This window comes from Electrona antarctica (genome assembly GCF_951216825.1).
Source record: "Electrona antarctica genome assembly, chromosome: 24".
Classification (NCBI taxonomy): domain Eukaryota; kingdom Metazoa; phylum Chordata; class Actinopteri; order Myctophiformes; family Myctophidae; genus Electrona; species Electrona antarctica.
In genome coordinates, this window is record NC_136803.1 from 2345987 (window position 1) to 2356437 (window position 10451).

Below are 10451 nucleotides of genomic sequence, written 5' to 3' on the forward strand. Positions count from 1 at the left end.
AATTACATATAATTCTGGGGGTCCTTGACAGGAAATAGTCTGAGAACCACTGACATATAGAAACATAAAGGTTTTTCAGAAAACTGTCATGATTTAGATCAGGGGTTCTCAACCCGTGGGTCGCGACCCCTCGGGGGGTCGCCAAATTATTTTAGGGGGTCCCCAAATTATTTTCAAAAAAAAAAATAGCAGACCTACAAGCTCGTAGCGCGCCACTCGGTGGCGCACTATGAGCTTGTAGATCTGCTATTTTTAAATAGCTAAATTATAACAATGCTTAAAACACCAAAAGGGGTTCCCGCCCAAAATGGTTTAAGGTTATTGTAGCAGTCAATTTATATTGGGGGGGCGGGAGGGGGTCCCGAGACGTTGCCAAAGCATTTTCGGGGGTCCCCGGCCAAAAACGTTGAGAACCCCTGATTTAGATGACATTTTGTAGAATCTGTTCTCAGACCACCAAGTGACCACTAAAAGTGGTTAAAAGCTATGAGGCGACACAGACGCTGTCCTCAGGTCTCACTGGGCTACAGCAGGGCAGAAACAGAAACACTATTAGAGACACTACACTATCATCACGTCCCTCCTCTCTTCCCCAGTGGACGCCGGATGATCGGAAAGGAACTGCCATTAGCTTCGCCTTTTTCCCCCGAAATCAACATCCCTTCGATAGTTATTTTGGGGTCAATCGTAGGAGCATCGAGTCTGTTTGTTCTCCATCAAAGACATTACGTCAGACCACAGCTGATCAGTCTATATAAGACCTTACACCACTCAGTTCACACGGGTGTGATTTCATTACGTCAGACATTACGTCAGACCACAGCTGATCAGTCTATATAAGACCTTACACCACTCAGTTCACACGGGTGTGATTTCATTACGTCAGACCACAGCTGATCAGTCTATATAAGACCTGACACCACTCAGTTCACACGGGTGTGATTTCATTACGTCAGACCACAGCTGATCAGTCTATATAAGACCTGACACCACTCAGTTCACACGGGTGTGATTTCATTACGTCAGACCACAGCTGATCAGTCTATATAAGACCTTACACCACTCAGTTCACACGGGTGTGATTTCATTACGTCAGACATTACGTCAGACAACAGCTGATCAGGCTATATAAGACCTTACACCACTCAGTTCACACGGGTGTGATTTCATTACGTCAGACATTACGTCAGACCACAGCTGATCAGTCTATATAAGACCTTACACCCCTCAGTTCACACGGGTGTGATTTCATTACGTCAGCCATTACGTCAGACCACAGCTGATCAGGCTATATAAGACCTTACACCACCCAGTTCACACGGGTGTGATTTCATTACGTCAGACATTACGTCAGACCACAGCTGATCAGTCTATATAAGACCTTACACCACTCAGTTCACACGGGTGTGATTTCATTACGTCAGCCATTACGTCAGACCACAGCTGATCAGGCTATATAAGACCTGACACCACTCAGTTCACACGGGTGTGATTTCATTACGTCAGACCACAGCTGATCAGGCTATATAAGACCTGACACCACTCAGTTCACACGGGTGTGATTTTTCCTCTAGCGAAAACTTAAAAAGCACAGATACTCTCTAACCCATTTAGAGATGATCTCGATTCTACAAAGATCTTCAAAATCATGACAGTTTTCTGAAAAATCTCATGTTTCTATATCAGTCGTTCTCAAACATTTTCACGTCATGGACCCCCAAGAATATATGTAATTGGCCCGCCGACCCCCCCACCTGAAAATATGTTGTTCCAGGGACCCCCCCCCCAGAAGCAAAGATTTGAGTTAAAAACGTTCGCTGTGAAAGAATATATATTCAAAGATTTGCGCCACATTTTCACGAATTTTCAAAAATAGCAGACCTACAAGCTCGTAGCGCGGCACTCGGTGCCGCGTTATGAGCTTGTAGATCTGCTATTTTTCAATAGCTAAAGCATAACATAATGCTTTAAAACAGGGGTTCTCAACGTTTTTGGCCGGGGACCCCCGGAAATGCTTTGGCAATGTCTCGGGACCCCCGCCCCGCCCCCCAATATAAATTGACTGCTACAATAACCTTAAACCATTTTGGGCGGGAACCCCTTTTGGTGTTTTAAGCATTGTTATAATTTAGCTATTTAAAAATAGCAGATCTACAAGCTCATAGCGCGCCACTGAGGGGCGCGCTACGAGCTTGTAGGTCTGCTATTTTTGAAAAATCGTGAAAAAAATTAAAAAACAAAATCTTTTTTTTTTTTTTTTTTAATTATTTGGGGACCCCCTAAAATAATTTGGCGACCCCCCGAGGGGTCGCGACCCACGGGTTGAGAACCCCTGCTTTAAAACACAAACAGGGGTACCCACCCTGAATGGGTGAACAGTTATCAGAGTCATGTTACGCTGACATCTTACATTGAAGGTATTGTTTCTGTCAACGTCTCTACCCCTAATAACACTTCCTACTATTGTACTATTATATTACTGCTGTTACCACCATTACAACGCCAATATTTTATTAACCACTGTGTACAACACAGTTCTGAGTAGGGGTGTCAAAAAAATAGATTCGAATTAGAATCGCGATTCCCGTTATGAACGATTCAAAATCTCTCTCTTGGCAGAGAGAGTTGTCCCATTTCAACTTGTGAAATGGGACATTTGAGTAGTTTATTCTCCAACACTGTCTCTGTGTGTCACACGGCTGTGCCACGGAGGACAGCAGGGTCTCAGTGTGACGGCCGTGGGGTCCGCTTGGTTCCCATGCCGCCTCCCCGCCGCCTCCCGCGTGCGACGGGGTCTCCCAGCACCGTGTGTACGGTACGTGTGATAATAATCAGGCTGTTGTGAAGCCCCTCGCTCCCCCCGCTCACTGCTGAGTGAGGTCATCCCTGCCTCGCTCACCCACATCTCCTCCTGAGCGCTCTCTCACGCCATCATCATCACGCGCGTGACTGTGTGTGTGTGTGTGTGTGTGTGTGTGTGTGTGTGTGTGTGTGTGTGTGTGTGTGTGTGTGTGTGTGTGTGTGTGTGTGTGTATGACGCACGTGCGTCCGCGTATATGTGCCAGACGGTGTGAATGTGGGTTTCTCTCTTTGTGTGGCCTTGTTGCATTAAAATCACATCAATTCACTTAGTTAGTGAGGGAGAAGAGAGAGAGAGAGAGAGAGAGAGAGAGAGAGAGAGAGAGAGAGAGAGAGAGAGAGAGAGATAGAGAGAGAGAGAGAGTGTGAGTGAGTGAGTAGAGAGAGAGAGAGAGAGAGAGAGAGAGAGAGTGTGAGTGAGTGAGTAGAGAGAGAGAGAGAGAGAGTGAGTGAGTGAGTGAGTGAGTGAGTGAGTGAGTGAGTGAGTAGAGAGAGAGAGAGAGAGAGAAGAGGATGTCTACTTGCTTCAACACAGCTTGAACCCATTAGGCCATGCGAGCCTCCACACCCTTCCCTTGAGGAGTACATGCACTTGTGCACGCACTCACACACGCACGCACACATGCACACATGCACACACACACGCACACCGAGCGTCACTCCGGCCTGTGGAGGATTGCATGAGGACAGGTTGATGACATTTTTGGGAGCTGACCTTCACTATGAGCACTCAGAGAGAGAGAGAGAGAGAGAGAGAGAGAGAGAGAGAGAGAGCAGTGAGGGTGTTGTCTGAAACACACACACACACACACACACACACACACACACACACACACTGACCTTCAAAGACAACTCTGAACATATGCTTGAACGATCTGCCAAAATCACACAATGCACCACCACCATAATTTATACACGGGCTATAACGACAATAGTTGAGTATATGTTCTGTATATCTGGCTGCTATAGAGCGTCGCAGTCCCGCCCCCTACCATGGACCAGGAAATGATTCTCCGTTCATTTTCCTCATAGACATTTCAGAAAGTATTTATTTAAAGACGGTTACGCCGCGGACAAAGCCAACTCGAGTCGTGACAAATCATGACAACAAACACATTTTTTTGGGCCGAACAAATAATTAGATAGAAGAAAAAAACGGCAGGTTACAACACTTTTTTTGTTGTTTTTCTTCTTTGTAATTATTTGTTTGGTCCAAAATATTGTTTGTGTTGTCATGAGTTGTCACGACTCGAGTTGGCTTTGTCCGTGGCTTTGTCCGCGGCGAAAAATGCATTGGGATTCATTTCCTGGTCCATGGTAGGGGGCGGGACTGCGACGCTCTATATGGTGCAACCGTGCATCTTTCACTATTTAACTCATAATTTTCCCTGCTCTATGATGGTCATCAATCCCACCCATTCGTTCATTCTTTTTTTTTTTTTGTGCTTGTATTTGTCTATTGTATAGTATGCAGTGTTACAGTACGTTTTACGGATTTAGAAGACATTTATAGAAGGTCTAAATGTGTTAAAAGCACAGCTCTAAGTCAGAACAGGACAGAGTCAAAACAAACAACTGACTGACCGCCACGGTGCCTCGTGGTCAGTGGTGGGAGAAGAACTAAAATGTGACCAGATTTGACTGAGAGACTGCCATCGCGCAAATTCCAGCTTTTCACCAGAGGAGAAAAACCTATTTTTTTTTTTAAATGAGTTAATATCACAGGCAGACTCTTCACATCCTATAGCATGTCTGAAATAAGTGTCAGAGCTGAAATCGACATGTAAATATGAAATAAATGCTTAAACATGTAGCTAGGTGTAATGTTAGAGACCACAGAAGTGAACCTTTCAAGCCTGTTTTCTCAACTCGCTGTTTCTCTGCAAGACATTACTCTATATCCATATCTCCAAAACTGGTGGGTCAAACTGAACAACCAATATGTCAATTTGAAGCTATGATTCCCTGCTTTCATATGACATGAAAACACGAAAATTCAAAAAAATCCAATGGCAGTCCCTCAGTCAAATTTAGTCACAAATGTACTCACATGTTTTACTTAAGTAAAAGTATCAATACTGCAATGTGGAAATACTGCGTTACAAGTAAAAGTTCCGGAATTCAAAAAAGTACTTGAGTAAAAGTACAAAAGTATTGGCATCAAAATGCACTCAAAGTACCAAAAGTATAGAAAGTACTCCGTGTGCAGAATGTCCCATTTCAAGTTTTCAAACATATTAACAAATATATATATTTAAAATAGCAGATCTTCAAGCTCAATCGCGACACATTGTGAGCTTCTAGATCGGCTATTTTCTGAAGTGCATAATGTATATCTTGTAATAATTATCAAATTACGAAAGTTTTCAAATAAAATCAGTAGTGGAGTAAAAGTACAATATTTGCCTCTGAGATGTCGTGGAGTAGAAGTAAGTAGAAAATAAGTATTGGAAATTGGAAATACTCAAGTAACGTACAAATCAGACCAATCAGACCATGCTCCTATAGTGAACACGAGGACCCCATAGTTCCAATCCGAGACCCATCTAGTCTCTCCTCTCCCTCTCTCTCTGAGACCCATCTTGTCTCTCCTCTCCTCTCTCTCTCTGAGACCCATCTTGTCTCTCCTCTCCCTCTGAGACCCATCTTGTCTCTCCTCTCCCTCTCTCTCTGAGACCCATCTTGGCTCTCCTCTCCCTCTCTCTCTGAGACCCATCTTGTCTCTCCTCTCCCTCTCTCTCTGAGACCCATCTTGTCTCTCCCCTCTCTCTCTCTCTGAGACCCATCTTGTCTCTCCTCTTTCTCTCTCTCTGAGACCCATCTTGTCTCTCCTTTCCCTCTCTCTCTGAGACCCATCTTGTCTCTCCTCTCCCTCTCTCTCTGAGACCCATCTTGTCTCTCCTCTCCCTCTCTCTCTGAGACCCATCTTGTCTCTCCTCTCCCTCTCTCTCTGAGACCCATCTTGTCTCTCCTCTCCCTCTCTCTCTGAGACCCATCTTGTCTCTCCTCTCCCTCTCTCTCTGAGACCCATCTTGTCTCTCCCCTCTCTCTCTCTCTGAGACCCATCTTGTCTCTCCTCTTTCTCTCTCTCTGAGACCCATCTTGTCTCTCCTTTCCCTCTCTCTCTGAGACCCATCTTGTCTCTCCTCTCCCTCTCTCTCTGAGACCCATCTTGTCTCTCCTCTCCCTCTCTCTCTAAGACCCATCTTGTCTCTCCTCTCCCTCTCTCTCTGAGACCCATCTTGTCTCTCCTCTCCCTCTCTCTCTGAGACCCATCTTGTCTCTCCTCTCCCTCTCTCTCTGAGACCCATCTTGTCTCTCCTCTCCCTCTCTCTCTGAGACCCATCTTGTCTCTCCTCTCCCTCTCTCTCTGAGACCCATCTTGTCTCTCCTCTCCCTCTCTCTCTGAGACCCATCTTGTCTCTCCTCTCCCTCTCTCTCTGAGACCCATCTTGTCTCTCCCCTCTCTCTCTCTCTGAGACCCATCTTGTCTCTCCTCTTTCTCTCTCTCTGAGACCCATCTTGTCTCTCCTCTCCCTCTGAGACCCATCTTGTCTCTCCCCTCTCTCTCTCTCTGCACTCAGATTCCTGTCTCTCTACACTGACCTACTGTATCTGAAACAAAGCAGAACATGCCAAGTGAGAAGAAGGGCTTTAGAAAGATACGTTCAAGCTGCCTTGTGGGGCCATTTTCCAACCCTTCCCTGCTCGTTATTGATTGGCGTTATTGATTGACACTCCTTAACAGAGTCCTTGCAGAGGGCAGACAGGGTAGGGGTCGAAGGTTATGAGGTGATGTTCTTCCTCTTTTGCACTAGGTATGTTGGTGTGTGGTTCTTTAATGTTGTACGTACGGGTCACTGTGTTCCTTTGTTGTCTTGTATTGTGTATTGTATTGTATTGTATTGTATTGTATTGTATTGTATTGTATTGTATCGTATCGTATCTGTATTGTATTGTATTGTATTGTATTGTATTGTATTGTATTGTATCTGTATTGTATTGTATTGTATTGTATTGTATTGTATTGTATCTGTATTGTATTGTATTGTATTGTATTGTATTGTATTGTATCTGTATTGTATCTGTATTGTATTGTATTGTATCTGTATCTGTATTGTATCTGTATCTGTATTGTATCTGTATCTGTATCTGTATCTGTATCTGTATTGTATTGTATTGTATTGTATTGTATTGTATCTGTATCTGTATCTGTATCTGTATCTGTATTGTATTGTATTGTATCTGTATCTGTATTGTATCTGTATCTGTATTGTATTGTATTGTATTGTATTGTATCTGTATCTGTATCTGTATTGTATTGTATCTGTATCTGTATTGTATCTGTATCTGTATCTGTATTGTATTGTATTGTATCTGTATCTGTATTGTATTGTATTGTATTGTATCTGTATTGTATTGTATTGTATTGTATTGTATCTGTATTGTATTGTATTGTATCTGTATCTGTATCTGTATCTGTATTGTATTGTATTGTATCTGTATCTGTATCTGTATTGTATTGTATTGTATTGTATCTGTATCTGTATCTGTATTGTATTGTATTGTATCTGTATCTGTATTGTATCTGTATCTGTATTGTATCTGTATCTGTATCTGTATCTGTATTGTATTGTATTGTATTGTATCTGTATCTGTATTGTATTGTATCTGTATCTGTATCTGTATCTGTATTGTATCTGTATCTGTATTGTATCTGTATTGTATCTGTATCTGTATTGTATTGTATTGTATCTGTATCTGTATTGTATCTGTATTGTATTGTATCTGTATCTGTATTGTATCTGTATCTGTATTGTATTGTATTGTATTGTATTGTATTGTATTGTATTGTATCTGTATTGTATTGTATTGTATCTGTATTGTATTGTATTGTATCTGTATCTGTATCTGTATTGTATCTGTATCTGTATCTGTATCTGTATCTGTATCTGTATCTGTATCTGTATTGTATTGTATCTGTATTGTATTGTATTGTATCTGTATCTGTATCTGTATCTGTATCTGTATTGTATCTGTATTGTATTGTATTGTATCTGTATCTGTATCTGTATTGTATCTGTATTGTATTGTATTGTATTGTATTGTATTGTATTGTATCTGTATCTGTATTGTATTGTATTGTATTGTATTGTATTGTATCTGTATTGTATCTGTATTGTATTGTATTGTATTGTATCTGTATCTGTATTGTATTGTATTGTATTGTATCTGTATCTGTATTGTATTGTATTGTATTGTATTGTATTGTATCTGTATCTGTATCTGTATTGTATTGTATCTGTATCTGTATTGTATCTGTATCTGTATTGTATTGTATTGTATTGTATCTGTATCTGTATCTGTATTGTATCTGTATCTGTATCTGTATTGTATCTGTATTGTATTGTATTGTATCTGTATCTGTATCTGTATTGTATTGTATTGTATTGTATCTGTATCTGTATTGTATTGTATCTGTATTGTATTGTATTGTATCTGTATCTGTATTGTATTGTATCTGTATTGTATTGTATCTGTATTGTATTGTATTGTATCTGTATCTGTATTGTATTGTATTGTATCTGTATCTGTATTGTATTGTATTGTATCTGTATCTGTATCTGTATTGTATTGTATCTGTATCTGTATTGTATTGTATCTGTATCTGTATTGTATTGTATCTGTATTGTATTGTATCTGTATCTGTATTGTATTGTATCTGTATTGTATTGTATCTGTATCTGTATCTGTATTGTATTGTATCTGTATTGTATTGTATTGTATTGTATTGTATCTGTATTGTATTGTATTGTATTGTATTGTATCTGTATCTGTATCTGTATTGTATCTGTATTGTATTGTATTGTATTGTATCTGTATCTGTATTGTATTGTATCTGTATCTGTATTGTATTGTATCTGTATTGTATTGTATCTGTATCTGTATTGTATTGTATCTGTATTGTATTGTATCTGTATCTGTATTGTATTGTATTGTATTGTATCTGTATCTGTATCTGTATTGTATCTGTATTGTATTGTATTGTATTGTATTGTATTGTATTGTATCTGTATCTGTATCTGTATCTGTATTGTATCTGTATCTGTATCTGTATCTGTATCTGTATTGTATTGTATTGTATTGTATTGTATCTGTATTGCATTGTATTGTATTGTATCTGTATTGTATTGTATTGTATCTGTATCTGTATCTGTATTGTATTGTATCTGTATCTGTATTGTATTGTATTGTATTGTATTGTATTGTATCTGTATCTGTATCTGTTATTGTATTGTATCTGTATTGTATTGTATTGTATCTGTATCTGTATCTGTATTGTATTGTATTGTATTGTATTGTATCTGTATTGTATCTGTATCTGTATCTGTATCTGTATCTGTATTGTATCTGTATTGTATTGTATTGTATCTGTATCTGTATTGTATTGTATTGTATTGTATTGTATTGTATTGTATCTGTATCTGTATCTGTATCTGTATTGTATTGTATTGTATTGTATTGTATCTGTATTGTATTGTATTGTATTGTATTGTATTGTATCTGTATTGTATTGTATCTGTATCTGTATCTGTATTGTATCTGTATCTGTATTGTATTGTATTGTATTGTATCTGTATCTGTATCTGTATTGTATCTGTATCTGTATCTGTATTGTATCTGTATTGTATTGTATTGTATCTGTATCTGTATCTGTATCTGTATTGTATTGTATCTGTATCTGTATTGTATTGTATTGTATCTGTATCTGTATTGTATTGTATCTGTATTGTATTGTATCTGTATCTGTATTGTATTGTATTGTATCTGTATCTGTATTGTATTGTATTGTATCTGTATCTGTATCTGTATCTGTATTGTATTGTATCTGTATCTGTATTGTATTGTATCTGTATCTGTATTGTATTGTATCTGTATTGTATTGTATCTGTATCTGTATTGTATTGTATCTGTATTGTATTGTATTGTATTGTATTGTATCTGTATCTGTATCTGTATTGTATCTGTATTGTATTGTATTGTATCTGTATCTGTATTGTATCTGTATCTGTATCTGTATTGTATCTGTATCTGTATTGTATCTGTATCTGTATTGTATTGTATCTGTATTGTATTGTATTGTATCTGTATTGTATTGTATCTGTATCTGTATTGTATTGTATTGTATTGTATTGTATTGTATCTGTATCTGTATTGTATTGTATCTGTATCTGTATTGTATTGTATCTGTATTGTATTGTATCTGTATCTGTATTGTATTGTATCTGTATTGTATTGTATTGTATTGTATTGTATCTGTATCTGTATCTGTATTGTATCTGTATTGTATTGTATTGTATCTGTATCTGTATTGTATCTGTATCTGTATCTGTATTGTATCTGTATTGTATTGTATCTGTATCTGTATTGTATTGTATCTGTATCTGTATTGTATTGTATTGTATTGTATTGTATCTGTATCTGTATTGTATCTGTATTGTATTGTATTGTATTGTATTGTATTGTATCTGTATCTGTATCTGTATCTGTATTGTATCTGTATCTGTATCTGTATCTGTATTGTATTGTAT